Here is a 16,530-nt window from a genome sequence, read left to right on the forward strand (position 1 = left end):
TTATGGACTTTTTTTAAAATAATAAAAAGTAGGTGTGAGCAGTTGGTTTTGGCAGGTATGAGAAGAGGTATAGGGCGGTCTAAGAAGTATTGGAGAGAGGTGATCAGACAGGATATGGTGTGACTTCAAATTTTCGAGGACATAGCCCTTGATAGGAAGATGTGGAGATCGAGCATTGATCACGCCCAACTATGCCTTATAAAAAGGACACGCGGACGTTGCAAATATAATCTAAGTATTTATGCCCAGAGTCGAACCCACAGGGAATTAACCTATCAATTAGTTTCGTTGGACTTACTAAATTCTATAGAATCAACTTCCCCAAACGTTGTAAATAACAATTGATGGTATTTCTAATAACTAAGACTGAAAGTAAATAAACAGCTGAAAACTAACTATGCTTGAGTTGTAAACAGTTATGAGAAGGTTCTAAGGAAGTGATTTCCCCTATTGATGGAATCCCTTCCGGTTATGTTTCATATAGATTCACCAAAATATCTCTATCAATCATGAGCACTCCTTTTACCGTAAATTTCTCCCGAGTAATAATGATAATTTACTAGACGCACTCTCCCGAGATACACTAGCTGGCTTTGTTTATTACAGCTCATTTTAGATTGCACCCAAGGCTTCGTTATCCCTAATCCCGCTTTTAAACCCGCAGTTATAGATCCCTCTTATAGTTTGGGAGTGATGTTATTCAACAATTACCTAAATATGCACTCCCCCGAGTTATGCACACTAAATAGGCACAACTAATTGAGGATCCTGTCAATTAACTACAACAAACATGTAGTTGAACAAATAGAGATTAAACTGGCAAACTATATTAACATAATCAAAAAGTTCATCCTTCAATAGGTTCCATCAAAACCCTAGACAAATGATTAAGCTACTCATACTAGTGTTCATCAAACACAAATCGTAAAAACAAAAGGAATAAAGGAAGAACTCGTTGGTGAAAAATCCTCCTTGCCTCTTGCCTCCCTTTTTCTTGCACTAAACTATGAAAAACTTCATAATACCTCATTGGGCGAGCTTGACCTTCTATAGGTTAAGTGAATTTTCCCCCAGACTTCCAAGTTTACCCCTGAAAATTAGACTTCTGGAACTGGATTAGCGTGGCCGCGCTAATGGCCGCGCTAGTGGACTAACATTCTGCCTCGACCATCTGGGCTAGCACGGTCGCGCTAGTCCAAGCCTGCATTTCATCTGTTCTTTTCCTCGTCTTCTCGCGTGCTCAGCTCCAAGGGGTTTGTTCTTGCTTCAATGTAACTCCAATCACATCTATAAGGCCTCATCCAAGCTCCTCACTCCTGAAACATGTGAAATTCACAATTAGAGCCCATTTTTCATCATTTAACTATATTATAACATTGAAACATGATAAAGCTGGGGTAAAAACAATCGCCAAATTATACAAATCTAGCCTATTATCAACACCTCACACTTAAATCATTACTAGTCCTCGAACAATCTACTACAATCTATAGAGGTTCCTTCACTAAACATTCTTCCCTAACGCATCACACCAAGAACAAATCACATGAGTTACGCCTAGTAATGAACAATCTTAGCCTCAAAAGTTGACTCTCACGCGCCCTGTAATATTCATACTTTCCCAAACTACTCTACACAGAAGTCAAGACTCATCTTTCCTTCATGAATCACATGCCCTCACATTCACACAAGAGAGTGCTTCCACATATAATGATATTTAGAACAATTAGGAACTCAAATAGACAAAATTCGCTCACTCTCTAAAAAAGTATTCACATATCACAAAGATGCACCATAGGGTTTCCCGTAGTGTACTACTCTACTAATCGAGCCCACTCAGTCTAGATCAATAGGACTTCACTTGGTTGTAATGTAGACTAAGGGACAGGTAGGATATATTTGGATATAGTGACTAACCTCCCTAAGCACTTTTTAATACAATTACATTAACATTCAAGACCATACTTCTGTCAACCAAACATACCACCACTTTTTCTTTTATTTACAACAACCCCATCCAGTAGGTGTAATTATAACACACCACCACTTATCACCCACTATGTTTATTTGCAACACATTTTTTTCGTGGTGCTTCTTCTTTTATGCTTCAAAATTCTGCACCTTTTCTTGATTTCGATGATTCCACTTAAAAACAAAACCACCACCCCACATTTTGTCTTTGCATACTTTCGATACCATTCAAGTGCTTATGGGAGGACAAAGGGTTCAAACAGCAAGCTATTCAAACAATTGGGTAAGATTCACATTGTGGTTGCCAAAGAAACAGGCTTATAGACTCTACGGGATTAACTAAGATGCATTACAGTTAGGTGGGTTTACTTATATGTCTGGCTCAACAAAGAAATGCCTATATCACTTCTAAAACTGAATGAAACTATTATTTCGCTTTGCAAACACACAGGGCAAGTTCTAGGCACCAAATGTGAATCATGAAATACAGTAAAGCTCTCACACACATGGCACATGACTCATTCCAGATTGACTTATCAAGACACTCTCTTCTGAGTCTTCAAGACAGTAACAAACATACAATTTTAAGGCACTTTAGCAAGAATCAAATACTGAGAATAAGCGTTACACTCTAGTGTCTATTGTGTTCAGGTGTATCAACGTTAGAGGCTTTTCATTTCGAATTCAGCTCGTAGCCCATCAATCCTAATCTAAAAACTAAAAAGAAAACAAAATGAACAAAAGCTACCTATACCCGGTTCAAGCTAAACCCTTGGAAAAGAACCGTGGCCCAAAGAAAAACCAAGGGGGAGTTACTACACTACCTAAAAAAATAAAATAAAAAAAATCTTTTTGGTATTTTCTTTAGACTAACTTCCCTCAAGAAAATTGTCTAAAAGATCCATCATCAGGAAGAGTCTTCATATTTCCCTTTTTTTTTCTCGACTTAGTCCCACAAAAACCCCGCCGAAAGAGATCCATCGTCGGGACAATCCACTTACCTACTTTAAACTAATGAACTCTTACTCAACACCAAAACAATCAAAGTAAAACAAAATCAAACAGTCAATTGATACAATTACATACATACAATGAAGTATCCTCCACCCCACACTTAAAATGAAGACATGTCTCCAAGGCTTAAAATTGAAAGAACAGTGAGGTAAAGGAACTTCCATGAAGGCTCACTCCTGGTCGGAGACGGTGTCTGGGTTTACATTGCACGCACGACCCAGAGCTCGCAGCCAGCCCAAGAATTTCTTCTCCGACTTCACTTGTCGGTCAGCCACCGCATCTATGCCGGTACCCAAATCAGTCACAGAGGTTCGCAACCCAGCCATATCTTGCTCCAAAGTGGTCATGCGGGTACTACATCGTGGCTGTGAAGATGTTGAAGCCCTAGGTGGTGCTGCAGCTGTTGCACTGTGCTCATGGGCCTGTGGTTCGGCCTCCACATCCTCCTGCCCGTCCTCCTCTTCGTCTGAGTCATCTGAGCCACTACTATCCTACCCCTCAGCTGCCGCCGGCTCCTTACTCGTTGTTACCTTGTCATCCAGAAACTTGCGGTCTCTTGGTACTAGCCCATCAACAACTAGATTTTTGGGCACCCGAGCTTCCCTACAAAGCTGAGTAACTAAAGAAGGGAAAAAACCTATACCTTTTCACTGGGCAGCGTACGAAATCTCTTCATGTATCACTTTGGCCACGTCGAAGTTGTGACCATTGACGAAGCACCAAATCAAAGCTGCTCGGGGCCCATTTACCTCCGTAGTGTTGGAGGACGGAAGCAGACAATTGTTTATAAGATACAGCCAACGCTTTCCTTCAAAGGTTAGCGCCGAGGAGTGAAACTTCTCACCATATTTCATCCAAACCACCTCCTTCCATGGTACACAGATTGTTTCAAAGAATCGCTCCCACTTTTCGTGTGTTAGGTTACGGCCATACTCATAAAAGTCATCATAATCAACCACAAGAGGGGGCAACTGGTATGTCGTCCGTACCGCCTTAATAGAAGCATTCACCGCCTTTCGGCACACCATGACTACACCATTCTCATGTTCCGAAACATTAGCGTAAAATTCTCTAACAACCATGACATTGCCCTCATCTGGCTCATTAATGAAGGTTTTCAACCCCCGCCTTAGCATCTAGTGTACATGTAGGGGCAGTGTCGTTGGACTGATCCCATGTTAATACCCTTCTCCAGAATCGGTTTTTTAGAGGCCTTCACCGCAAAGTGGTCATGAACCTTGGCCGAGACAAATCTGGTGCTATCAAAGGTGCGTGTAGGGGCTGCTCCTTGTGTCCTAGATGAGCCGGCTAGGCTGCTAGAAGATGTACCTGTGGCGCGGCGTTTCCTAGATGTAGTCATAATACCTGGAAAACGGGAACACATTAGCATAGCCTAACACAAAATTGTGACGCATTGCGGTTACTCAGACTTTACACGCACAGTTGGTCACAACTACATAGTTACGTTCATTGAGGCATTTCCACAAACACCTTGTGGGCATTAGGCACTCATAACCCTTTTCAAGCATTTGATAACATCAAAAACCACCACAATGCAGCCACAAGCACAACTAAATCATTCTCTAACTCCACCAACCATTCCATCCATAGTTACTATAACATATACTTACAAATTTCGACTCAACAAAGGCAAGAGCAACAATAATCAAAAAATAATAACGAAAATCAGAAATAGAAGGAACAAAAGAAAAAAAAATTGGTCCCTGAAATGCATACCTATAGTGATAGAAGGTGGGGAACAAAGAAGAAAAGTGGAGGAGAATGTGGTTGGAGACTTGGGGCCAATTGAAAGAATTTGAAAATTTGTGGAAGAGAGGAGTTGAAGGTGAAGGGAATTTGATGAAGAAGAGGATTTGGGGAGGGTTTTATGTGTCTTTCTCTTATGTTTGGAATATGATTAGGAGTGGGTCGTGGGTTTGGAGGATTAAAAAGGGTTTTTTTATTAGAACTAAAAAAATAAAATGTATAACAATTCAGAAAATATAACACACAAAAAAATTCGTCAGACTAGTGCGTCTAGGAGCGCGACCGCGCTGGTAGTGCGTCCAAGAGGGTGATCGCACTAATAGCGCGGCCAGGAGCGCATTCACGAGCGTGGGCCAGGCAGAATGTTTGCCCATTAGCGCAGCCAGTAGCGCGCTCACGAGCGAGTGCCAGGTAGAATGTTTTGCCCAAATAGCGCATCCTGTAGCGCGGGCGCGCTCCTGAGCGGATATTTTTTACATTTTTCTACCTGTTGTTACCACTTCCGATAGCTTTATCACCCGCCCATTGTCACCTGCATTGGTTATAACTTCCTAAAACTCACAATTAACATCTACTACTATTGTTGGGTTGCCTCCCAACCAGCACCTTAGTTAATGTTGTAGCACGACGCGACAAGCGCATTTAAGGATCGCTCGACCTCTGAGGTTCCGTTAGGTTTATCTGAGACACTTCCTTTGGTTATTTCATGCCTATGTATCACTTCAATCTCTGCCCATTGACTCTAAATGTGTGAGAGTCTTTCTCCGAGGCAATCGAACTTCTACCACTCGAAATGGACCAGACCATCGTGACTTAAGCTTACCAGGGAACAACCGTAGTCTTGAGTTATAAAGCAATACCATGTCTCCAGGTTTGAAATGTCGCTCAACAATGTTCTGGTCGTGCAACCTCTTCATTCTCTCCTTGTACAACTTTGTGCTCTCGAAAGCAAGATGTCTGAAATCTGTTTCAATGCCCACCACACTTTATGTTCAAGTTCCACTGGCAAGTGGTAGACCTTTCCAAACACCAACTTATATGGTGACATACCAATTGGTGTTTTTAAAGCAGTTCTACAAGCCCAGAGTGCATCATCTAACCTTTTCGCCCAATCAGTTCTGGTGGCATTCAGTCTTGGTTAGCACACTCTTGATCTCTCTGTTGGACACTTCAACCTGCCCACTAGTCTGGGGATGATATGGGGTAGCCACCTTGTGGCGCACATCATACTTTGCGAGCAACTTCTCAAAAGTTCTATTACAGAAGTGTGTGCCTCTGTCACTGATGATCGCTCTTGGTGTCCCAAAACGGGTGAATATGTTCTTCTTCAAAAATCCCACCACCACTCTTGCATCATTAGTGGGCAACGCTACAGCTTCTACCCATTTGGACACGTAATTCACAACAACAAGTATGTACTTATTGCCAAAGGAGCTGACGAAAGGACCCATGAAGTCAATCCCCGAGACATCAAACACTTCCACCTCTTGAATCGGGTTCATGGGCATCTTATGGCGACATGAAATATTCCCGGTCCGCTGACACTCATTGCAGCCTTTCACCCATAGGTGCGCATCTTTAAACACTGTTAGCCAAAAGAATCCGGCCTCTAGCAGTTTTGCAGCTGTCCTGACCCCTCCAAAATGTCCTCCATATGCCGATGCGTGACAAGCCTGCAAAACAGAAAATTGTTCTATCTCGGGGACACACCTCCGGATCATATTATCAACACATATTCTAAACAGATAAGGCTCGTCCCAATAATACATGCGGCAATCACGATAAAACGTTTTCTTTTGTACAGATGAAAGGTCATAGGGAACTATACCGCTGGCCAGGTAATTTGCAAAGTTTGCATACCGTGGCGCTTCCTCAAGACTAGTAGCAAACAATTGCTCGTCTGGAAAGGTTTCCAGAATATCCTCAACCTCAACCGAATTTTCAGCTCCCTCAAGTCGTGATAGATGATCATCGACTTGGTTCTCTGTGCCCCAACGGTCACAAATTTCGAGGTCAAATTCTTACAGTAGCAAACCCAACGAATCAGGCGCAACTTAGACTCTTTATTCTCAATCAAGTACCTGAGAGCTGTATGATCAGTATATACAATTACCTTAAAGCCAATCAGATATGATCTGAAATTGTCGAAAGCAAACACCATAGCCAACATCTCCTTCTTAGTCATAGTGTAGTTCAGTTGGGCTCCACTCAATGTTCTACTAGCATAGTAGATTGGATGCATTAGCTTGTCTTTCCTTTATCCCAGCACTGCCCCCACTGCGTAATCACTGGAATCACATATGAGTTCGAATGGCTGCTCCCAGTTGGGGGCAACTACGATAGGTGTTGTGACCAGTCTCATTTTCAGCTCCTCAAATGCTACGATGCAATCATCAGAAAATAAGAAAGGGTGATATTTTTCTAACAACTTACAGAGAGGGTTGACAATTTTTAAGAAGTCTCTTTTGAATCTCCGGTAGAAACCGGCATGCCCGAGGAAGCTCATGATTGCTTTGACTGAAGTAAGAGGGGGCAGCTTTGCTATTACATCTACTTAAGCACGATCCATCTCAATTCCTTTGCTTGACACCCGGTGCCCCAAGACTATACCCTCTTGTACCATGAAGTGGCACTTCTCCCAATTAAGAACCAAATTAGTCTCGATGCACCGTTTCAGCACAAGAGTCAGATTTATCAAGCACTCATCAAATGAGTTCCCTACCACTGAGAAGTCATCCATGAACACCTCCATTATGTCCTCTACCATGTCAGTGAATATGGCCATCATGCACCGTTGAAATGTGGCGGGTGCATTGCATAGGCCAAAGGGCATCATCCGAAAGGCATAAATGCCATACGAGCAAGTGAAAGAGGTTTTCTCTCTATCCTCTGGTGCAATGGAGATCTGATTGTACCCTTAGTACCCATCCAGAAAACAAAAGTGTGACCTCCCTGCCAATCTGTCTAACATCTGATCAATGAAGGGAAGTGGGGAGTGGTCTTTTCGGGTGGCTAGATTTAGCTTTCTATAATCCATGCAAATTCTACAGCCCGTGACGTTTCTGGTAGAGATCAATTCATTGTTATCATTCTTAACTACCGTCATGCCACCCTTTTTAGGTACACTTTGAACTGGGCTAACCCAGCTGTTGTCAGAGATTGGGAAAATGATTCTCGTATCTAACCACTTGATTACTTCTTTCTTCACCACTTCCTTCATATTGGAGTTCAGCCTTCTTTGGTGTTCCCTGGAAGGTTTGTGTCCCTATTCCAGTAGAATTTTGTGCATACAGTAGGCGGGACTGATCCCCTTTATGTCTGCCATGGTCCACCCAATGGCAGTCTTGCACTCCTTAAGTACCTGCAAGAGTTGTTGAGCCTGCACATCTAACAAACTAGATGAGATAATAACAGCTAATGTGGAGTCAGGTCCAAGGAACTCATACCTGAGATGGGCGGGCAATGGCTTTAACTCCAGCTTTAGTGGTTCTTCGATGGATGGCTTGGCTGGAGGAGTTTCTCTATTTTCCAAGTGCAAGGGCTCAAATTCTAGAGTTCTATCCCAGAACCCTTTACCCTCTAACACCAACACCCATTCTGCCAGCTCCTCTCCATTTACCTCATCCAAATTTATCAAACATGCCGCAAGGGGGTCCTTAATAGTCAGCATCTCATCATCAATATCTACAATTACATCCATGGCATCAATAAGAGAGCAATTGGCGAATTCACTTGGTTGTCTCATAGATTTCTGCACATTGAATGTTATTTCTTCGTCGTTCAATATCATCTTGAGCTCTCTAGTATCACAATCAATTAGAGTTCTCCCCGTGGCCAGGAATGGTCTTCCCAAAATTATGGGAATCTCTTCATCCACTTTGCAGTCTAAGATCACAAAATCTGCAGGGAACACAAATTTCCCTACCTGAATCAACACATCATCCAGGATGCCAGATAGTCGCTTTATAGTCCTGTCAGCCAGCTGCAACCACATAGAGGTGGGTCTAGCACTTCCAATACCTAGCCTCTTATAAATAGCCAGGGGCATGAGATTGATGCTGGCCCCTAGATCATACAGTGCCTTAGCAAACGCAAAATTACCAATAGTGCATGGAATTGTAAAGCTCCTTAGGTAAGACAACTTTTCCCAATTGGTCTAGTCACCACTGCACTACAGGTCTGAGTAAGAGTAACAGTGGCCAAGTCTTGGAAATCAAACTTTCGGGACATCAATCCTTCATCATTTTTGCATACCCAAGCATCTCCTTCAAAGCTTCAATCAATGGTATATTTACTTGGATTTGTTTCAGCATTTCAAAGAACTTCTTGTATTGCTTATCCTTTTGGTACTTAGCCAGCCTCTGAGGGTAGGGGGCAGGATTTCTCTTTTTCCCAACCAATTGGGATTGATCTTTATCAGATGCTACATCAACTACTGGTTCTTAGACTGTTTCAGCTTCTTTTTCGATCTCATTCTGAATGTTATTTTCTTCCTGGCCAGGCTGACTGTCACTTCTGTCAGTTTCGTTGACTCATCCAGCTCAATGGGCACTGGTATGAGTGTCTCAGCCTGTCTAGTTTCTCGAGCCCTCTCTTACTCTACATCCAAATCTCTGCCATTACGTAGACTCACCGCCATCAGCTGCTTCGGGCCTTGATCTTTTGGATTTATCTGTGAGTCTGCAGGTAGTGTCCCATGAGGATGATTGTTTAGAGACATCGAAATTTGGCCCACCTACACTTCAATATTCTTGATTGCTGCATCATGTGCATCTACTCTCTCATTAATTTTTACATTAGACCCAATAACCTACTGCATCATTGCTTCAAGTCTAGCAAACCCATCTTCCTGCCTTCCACCATGCTGCTCCTGAAGAGGGTGATACCCCTGCTGCTGATTCAGATTATTATATACTTGTAGCCTTGGGTAAGGAGCCATATTGTTAGGGGGTCTCATACCTCCCATGTTCCCAGTATTGAACTGTGGCTGCGCTGGCCTATACTGCTGATTCTGATGGCCCCAATTTTGACCACCCTGTCTCTGGCCTCCATAATTAGACACATAGTTCATGTCTTTAGGATAGTGATGATGATCAGGTTCTGCATTTCACTGGTTACCAATTGGCTGATTGATGCAAGATGTGCACAAACCCCCATTGGTAGTATCCACGATGTGTACCTGTTGCTTCTGCCCTGACTCTTCCACCTTTTTGGTGAGTATACTCATCTGTGTCAATAAAGTGGCCATATTTTCAGCCATAGAGTTGGATGGATCGAAAGGCACTGAGTGCACCACTGGAGTGATAGGTGCATTCTTGGATGTCCATCCCGAATTCTATGTCATCTTGTCAAGTAGACTCTGGCCGTCTCTCCATGTTTTGCTCAGAAATGCTCCACCAACTGAAGCATCAACAATGTTCTTCACACTATCTGACAACCCCATGTAAAACCGCTGCCCCAACATCAGATCTGGAATACCATAGTGTGGACATATAACCAACATTCCTTTAAAATGCTCCCATGTCTCATGCAGTGTCTCCATTGGTTTCTGTTTAAAGCTCAAAATTTCATCAATTTGTTGAACAATTTTGTTGGGTGGATGGAACTTGTTATGTAATTGCTTGACTAACTCATCCCAAGTTGTTATAGAATTTATGGGAAGTGAGTTTAGCCAGGTCTGGGCAGCTCCTGTCACTGAGAATGGAAACAATAACAGCTTGATCGCTTCCGGAGTTACGTTGGGCTGCCTTTGGGTTTTGCAGATAGACAGGAAATTCTTCAAGTGTTGCTGAGGATCTTCGACTTGTGACCTCAAAAATAGTCCCCTGTTCTACAACAAGTGCAACATGTTATTCGTGATTTGGAATGACTCAGCCTGTATCTGCGGGACTACAATCACTATGGATAGATTTTCAGCTGTGGGATGTGCCCAGTCATAGAGAGCAGCCTCTGGCACTATTGGTATAACTGGGTTTTCCTCGTGATCTCCCATGACTGTTTCGAATTGTGGAGTTGTTGGTTGTTTTTTGTTTTTCTGGTTGGCCCGATTCAAGGCCTTGAACACTTTCTCGGGATCTGATAATGCTTCAAATACTTCACCAGATCTCGATGAGTTTCTAGGCATATACCTGTGCAACCAAGTCAACAAACGTTAAAGTTTTAATGTAAAAATTGGGTATAGAGAAAACCGACTACAGTAAGAATTTTTGTACTTCTTTCAATTGTAATTGATAACACCGTTAATTCCTCGACAATGGCGCCAAAATTTGATCACGCCCAACTATGCCTTATAAAAAGGACATGCGAACGTTGCAAATATAATCTAAGTATTTATGTCCAGAGTCGAACCCACAGGAAATTAACCTATCAATTACTTTCGTTGGACTTACTAAATTCTATAGAATCAACTTCCCCCAAAAGTTGTAAATAACAATTGATGGTATTTCTAATAACTAAGACTGAAAGTAAATAAACAGTTGGAAACTAACTATGCTTGAGTTGTAAACAATTATGAGATGGTTCTAAGGTAGTGATTTCCCCTATTGATGGAATCCCTTCCGGTTATGTTTCATATAGATTCACCAAAACATCTCTATCAATCATGAGCACTCCTTTTACCGTAAATCTCTCCCGAGTAATCACGATAATTTACTAGACGCACTCTCCCGAGATACACTAGCTGGCTTTGTTTATTACAGCTCACTTTAGATTGCACCAAAGGTTTCGTTATCCCTAATCCCGCTTTTAAACCCGCAGTTATAGATCCCTCTTATACTTTGGGAGTGGTGTTATTCAACAATTACCTAAATATGCACTCTCTCCCGAGTTATGCACACTAAATAGGCACAGCTAATTGAGGATCCTATCAATTAACTACAACAAATATGTAGTTGAACAAATAGAGATTAAACTGGCACACTATATTAACATAATCAAAAAGTTCATCCTTCAATAGGTTCCATCAAAACCCTAGACAAAGGATTTAGCTACTCATACTAGTGTTCATCACAATAATATTCAAATTCATCACAAATCGTAAAAACAAATGGAATAAAGGAAGAACTCGTTGGTGAAAAATCCTCCTTGCCTCTTGCCTCCCTTTTTCTTGCACTAAACTATAAAAAACTTGATAATACCTCATTGGGCGAGCTTGACCTTTTATAGGTTAAGTGAATTTTTCCCCAGACTTCCAAGTTTACCCCTGAAAATTAGTCTTCCGGAACTGGACTAGCGCGGCCGCGCTAGTGGACTAACATTCTGCCTCGACCATCTGGGCTAGCGCGGTCGCGCTAGTGGACGCGCTAGTCCAGGCCTGCATTTCATCTGTTCTTTTCCTCGTCTTCTCGCGTGCTCATCTCCAAAAGGGTTTGTTCTTACTTCAATGTAACTCCAATCACAGCTATAAGGTCTCATCCAAGCTCCTCACTCCTGAAACATGTGAAATTCACAATTAGAGCCCGTTTTTCGTCATTTAACTATATTATAACATTGAAACATGATAAAGCTGGGGGTAAAAACAACCGCCAAATTATATAAATCTAGCCTATTATAAAGCATTAGGATTGTAGGTTAGGAGGTAGTTGAACATTTTTCTACTTTGTACAGGTGTAAGGCTCTAGTCTGGTAAGGTTTTGTCTTAGACTGCTAGTGGCTAATGATATTGTGTTCACATTATTCTTCCGTTTTTCATTGTGTCAGGCCTTATTTACTGGTTATTGTTATTGCTTTTCATCTACTCTCTGGTTCTTATGATGCTATCATTATTTCTATGGTTTTCTGTTGAGAGTACTGATATATTGACTCTCTTTTCGTCTTCTTGAGCCGAGGATCTACATGAAATAACATTTCTACTCCTTCGGGGTAGGAATAAAGTTTGCGTACACATTACCCTACCCAGACTCCACTTATGAGATGTTACTAGATTGTTGTTGCTGTTGTATAAAAATGATAATAATAAATGAAAATGCATGAGGGATTGGCCTAATAATAGTCCAAAGTTAACTAATAGGATTGATAAAGACAATATCATCACATAGAAAAGATTTAGAATGTATTAGCAAACTCAAACAGAATCATTGGACCATTTTAACAAGGGAAAGAATATCAGACAATATTTTCATGTTCATATTTTCCCAAGATATAGCAGTTAAGAATTAGTTTTTTTAACTTTGATTTGAGACTTAAATCCAAATTATAAGGACTCAATAGGGTCATGAGGAGATATATTAGAGTTTCGGGGATAGTATTGCAATATCCTTGTGATCCTTGTTTATGCCAAAGTACCATGTGCGTCAACGGCGCCAAGATATTTCCGAGAATGCTCCTATATGTGGGTCCCCCAAAAGATGCTTATGAAGAATACACTACTCCCTCTGTTTCAGTTTATGTGAACTTATTTTCTTTTTGGTCCGTTCCAAAAAGAATGCACCCTTTCTAAATTTGGTAACAATTTAGCTTAAAGTTACAACTCTACCCTTAATGAGAAGCTTTTATAACCACACAAATACTCTGGCCCCATTTGGACTTGTTTAGGACTACAAATTCTAAAAGTCTTCATTTTTTTCTTAAACTCTGTGCCCAGTCAAACATGTTCACGTAACTTGGAACGGAGGAAGTAATTAATAATTATAGATTCATTTACAAAACCTAAGATTAATTTTTTTAACAATATAAAACAAAGTATGAACATTATAGTCAAAAGAATATTTTTTAAGTAAACAACATCACATCTAAATCTATACCTCGAACTTTATAATGTGTGAAAATTTTATAAGATAGTATTTGTTAATGCAAAAACATCAAACTGTCTTTAAGAAGTAACCAAGAGTATTGCATAAATTGAAAGGAGAAAATATATTCAATTATTTTCAAAGATTATTAGGGAAGAGGATAAAAAAGAAGCAATAGTGACGGAGAAGTTTAAATTTAAGATCCCAAGATTATGCTAATCAAATGATAATCTCTTATAACTAACAAACTAATCACATGGTGACTATACTTAGTACAGTGTACACAAGATTAGTGTGTATTTGTGGGGCATCACATATGGATCTGAACGTGGGCCCATTTTTTTGTTGTTCTTTTTATTTTTTTCGGGTGAACGTGGACTTAAATACAGCTAAATAAATAATGAATAGACTGTAGTGACAGGTCCACTTACCAACCCTCCGCTCCGTTTCCTGGTAAATTCCACAACTTGAGGTGTGGTTTTTCAACATTTTCTGGAATAGACACCACCTTAATAAGAGCCCATTTGGCCATGATTTTTTTTTTTTTTTACTTTTTTCGAAATTAGTGTTTCGCCATAAAATTTTCAATTTTTACTTGAAAATGAACTTTGAAATTTTTCGAAAATTTGAAAAACTCTAAAAAGCTGTTTTCAAAGTTTTATTCAGATCACTTACCAAAATTCAAAAATAACCCAAAATTATATTGATGTCCAAACACAACTCTAAATTTCAAATATCATTTTTTACTTGAAAAGAAAATTTATTTTTTTCGGAATTTAGAAAATTTATTTTTTCCGGAATTTTACAATTCTTTCGTCCAAACGCCCATTAGTTTGATCAAAACATAGAATATGCTATCATTCAGAATAGGTTCATATGAAGCGCCAAAGGGTGTAAAGTAGATGAAAACTTTGAAACGGGATTCAAATTCCAGCAAATACAAAAAAATATTAAGTGATTTTTTTTTCCATTCATTGAAAGAGTGTCTATAGAAAATCATGGATTGTATGACTTTCACTTTGTGCTAATGATTCGTTGAAAATATAGATTTATAGTAATTAGTAAAAGGAACATATGGGATCGCACGTTTATTTCCTAATTTAAAATCTATATTCCAAGTCTCATTTTAATAGGATTAAATGTTACTCCTATTAAATTCATTTTGAGTGGCCTACCAATAATATTCAAGGCCCACAAACTGCTACTACCTTTTTCTTGCCTTATTTTATTTTATTTTGTATGGACGAGAGAATATGCCGCTGTCACTTTTCTCTTTGCATTTCCACCGGTCCACTAATTCGATTCCTAATGTATTTGATATTCGCGCCCCGAATAATTTAGATTTATAACAACAACAATAACAACAAACCCATCCTAACTGATGGGGTATGAGAATAGTAGTATGTACGCAGACCTTACCCCTACCTAATACAGGTAGAGAGCCTATTTCCAATAAACCCTCAGCTCAGGAAGGACAACAAGAAGAAAAGGAAAACAAGAAAGGGAGAAAGAAGAAAGAGACAAGAAAAATGGAGAGATAAAGGATAAGTAGTACCAAATAATAACAACGAGAAATACAATATCTTAGGCGAACAAAACCATATAATGTAATAAAAATCTAAGAATATGAGGAGACATCCATGCTACTAAGACTATCGGTGAATACTAAAAACTATCCACTAAACTTCTACCTTCATCCTCGACCCCCACACCCTCCTATCACGAGTCATGTCCTCAATGAGCTGAAGTAGCGTCATGTCCTGTCTAATCACCTTTTTCCAGTACTTCTTAGGCCTACCTCGACCTCTTTACCTTGCGTAAAATCCATTAAAGAGAAAAGCTTTTTCTATCAAATTCTTTTCTATTTTTAGAACTTGAATCCGAAACTTTTGATTAAGGACCCGTTTGGCCATAAATTTTGTCAAAATATATTTGTTTTTTTTGGCAAATACATGTTTGACCATAGATTTTTTTTACATTTTGGCAAATTCCCAAAACTCAAATCCCAAAATCAACCCAAAATATCACTATTACATTTTTTTAAAAATTGCCCCAAAGTTCTTGGTCATCTATATAGTATATTATGCAGTTCATTATAAAAATGATAATTTTGTACGAATTTTATTTATGTTCAGGACTATAGTTTGCGATAATATAATGAATGTTATTGATAAAAGTACTGTTGAGTATTTGTGATAGTTTTTAGAACTTGTGGGTATAAGTCATGTTTCATGTTTTTTCAAAAAAGTAAAATATATTTTGAAAACGTATGTCCAAATATATTTTCATCTTCAAACTAAACTTTACCCAAATCAAATTTTTTGAATACAAATTTGGAAATTTATGGTTAAACGCTAGCTAAGAGTGAAAGGGATCTTGTTTATCTCGTTACAATTCTTGGTGGTGAAGACTATGGTATGTGGAGCTTGGCCCCTCACTCACTTTATCAGTTGAATATTAAGTGCTTTTTCTAAAGATTTGGAAGTTGGAACATGGTTTCCTTGTTACTTAATTTCTAGCTTAGATTATTCGTACGATAGAGTTATCTCAACCTTAGTGAGAAACGAATAACTAAACTTTGGAACATTTATATGGTAGAAAATAAACAATATCCTTCCCAAGATTCTCATTATTTTATAGCCAATTATTATATGATGGTAATGTTCATCATTGCATAGCGTAAAATGATGAATTTATGAACTTGTTCATTACCTAATACCTAAAAATAAATCACCTAACATGCACCCAACAAATTCATTCTGCCCTTTGCTACAGAGTGCAGACCAAATATCACCACATATTCCTCAAAATATCTCCTGCCATTTATTTATGTTTCAACCCTACTTCTCCTGTTTGTAACTTGCTTTCATCTGCTAACTGAGGAAGACATTGTCAGAAGCTACATCTGCCTTTATTTATTTCTTGGAGCATGTCACTCGTGAAACTCGAATCCATTACGGTAAACTATGCCTCAATCCCAAGCAAGTTGTGGTCTGCTATATAATTTAGGAAAACAGAGAAAAAAAATGCTGATTGAGGAAATGTAAAA

General features: G+C 39.6%; 1 non-coding gene across 1 annotated transcript; it reads left to right on the forward strand.

The window, feature by feature from the left end:
- Window positions 1-10,226: 10,226 nt before the first annotated feature.
- On the forward strand, window positions 10,227-10,333 carry LOC142182400 (small nucleolar RNA R71). Its single transcript, XR_012711235.1, has one exon. It is a non-coding gene; the product is annotated as a small nucleolar RNA R71 (small nucleolar RNA).
- Window positions 10,334-16,530: the final 6,197 nt, after the last annotated feature.

The sequence above is a fragment of the Nicotiana tabacum genome, chromosome 6 (assembly GCF_000715075.1).
Source record: "Nicotiana tabacum cultivar K326 chromosome 6, ASM71507v2, whole genome shotgun sequence".
Taxonomy (NCBI): Eukaryota; Viridiplantae; Streptophyta; class Magnoliopsida; order Solanales; family Solanaceae; genus Nicotiana; species Nicotiana tabacum.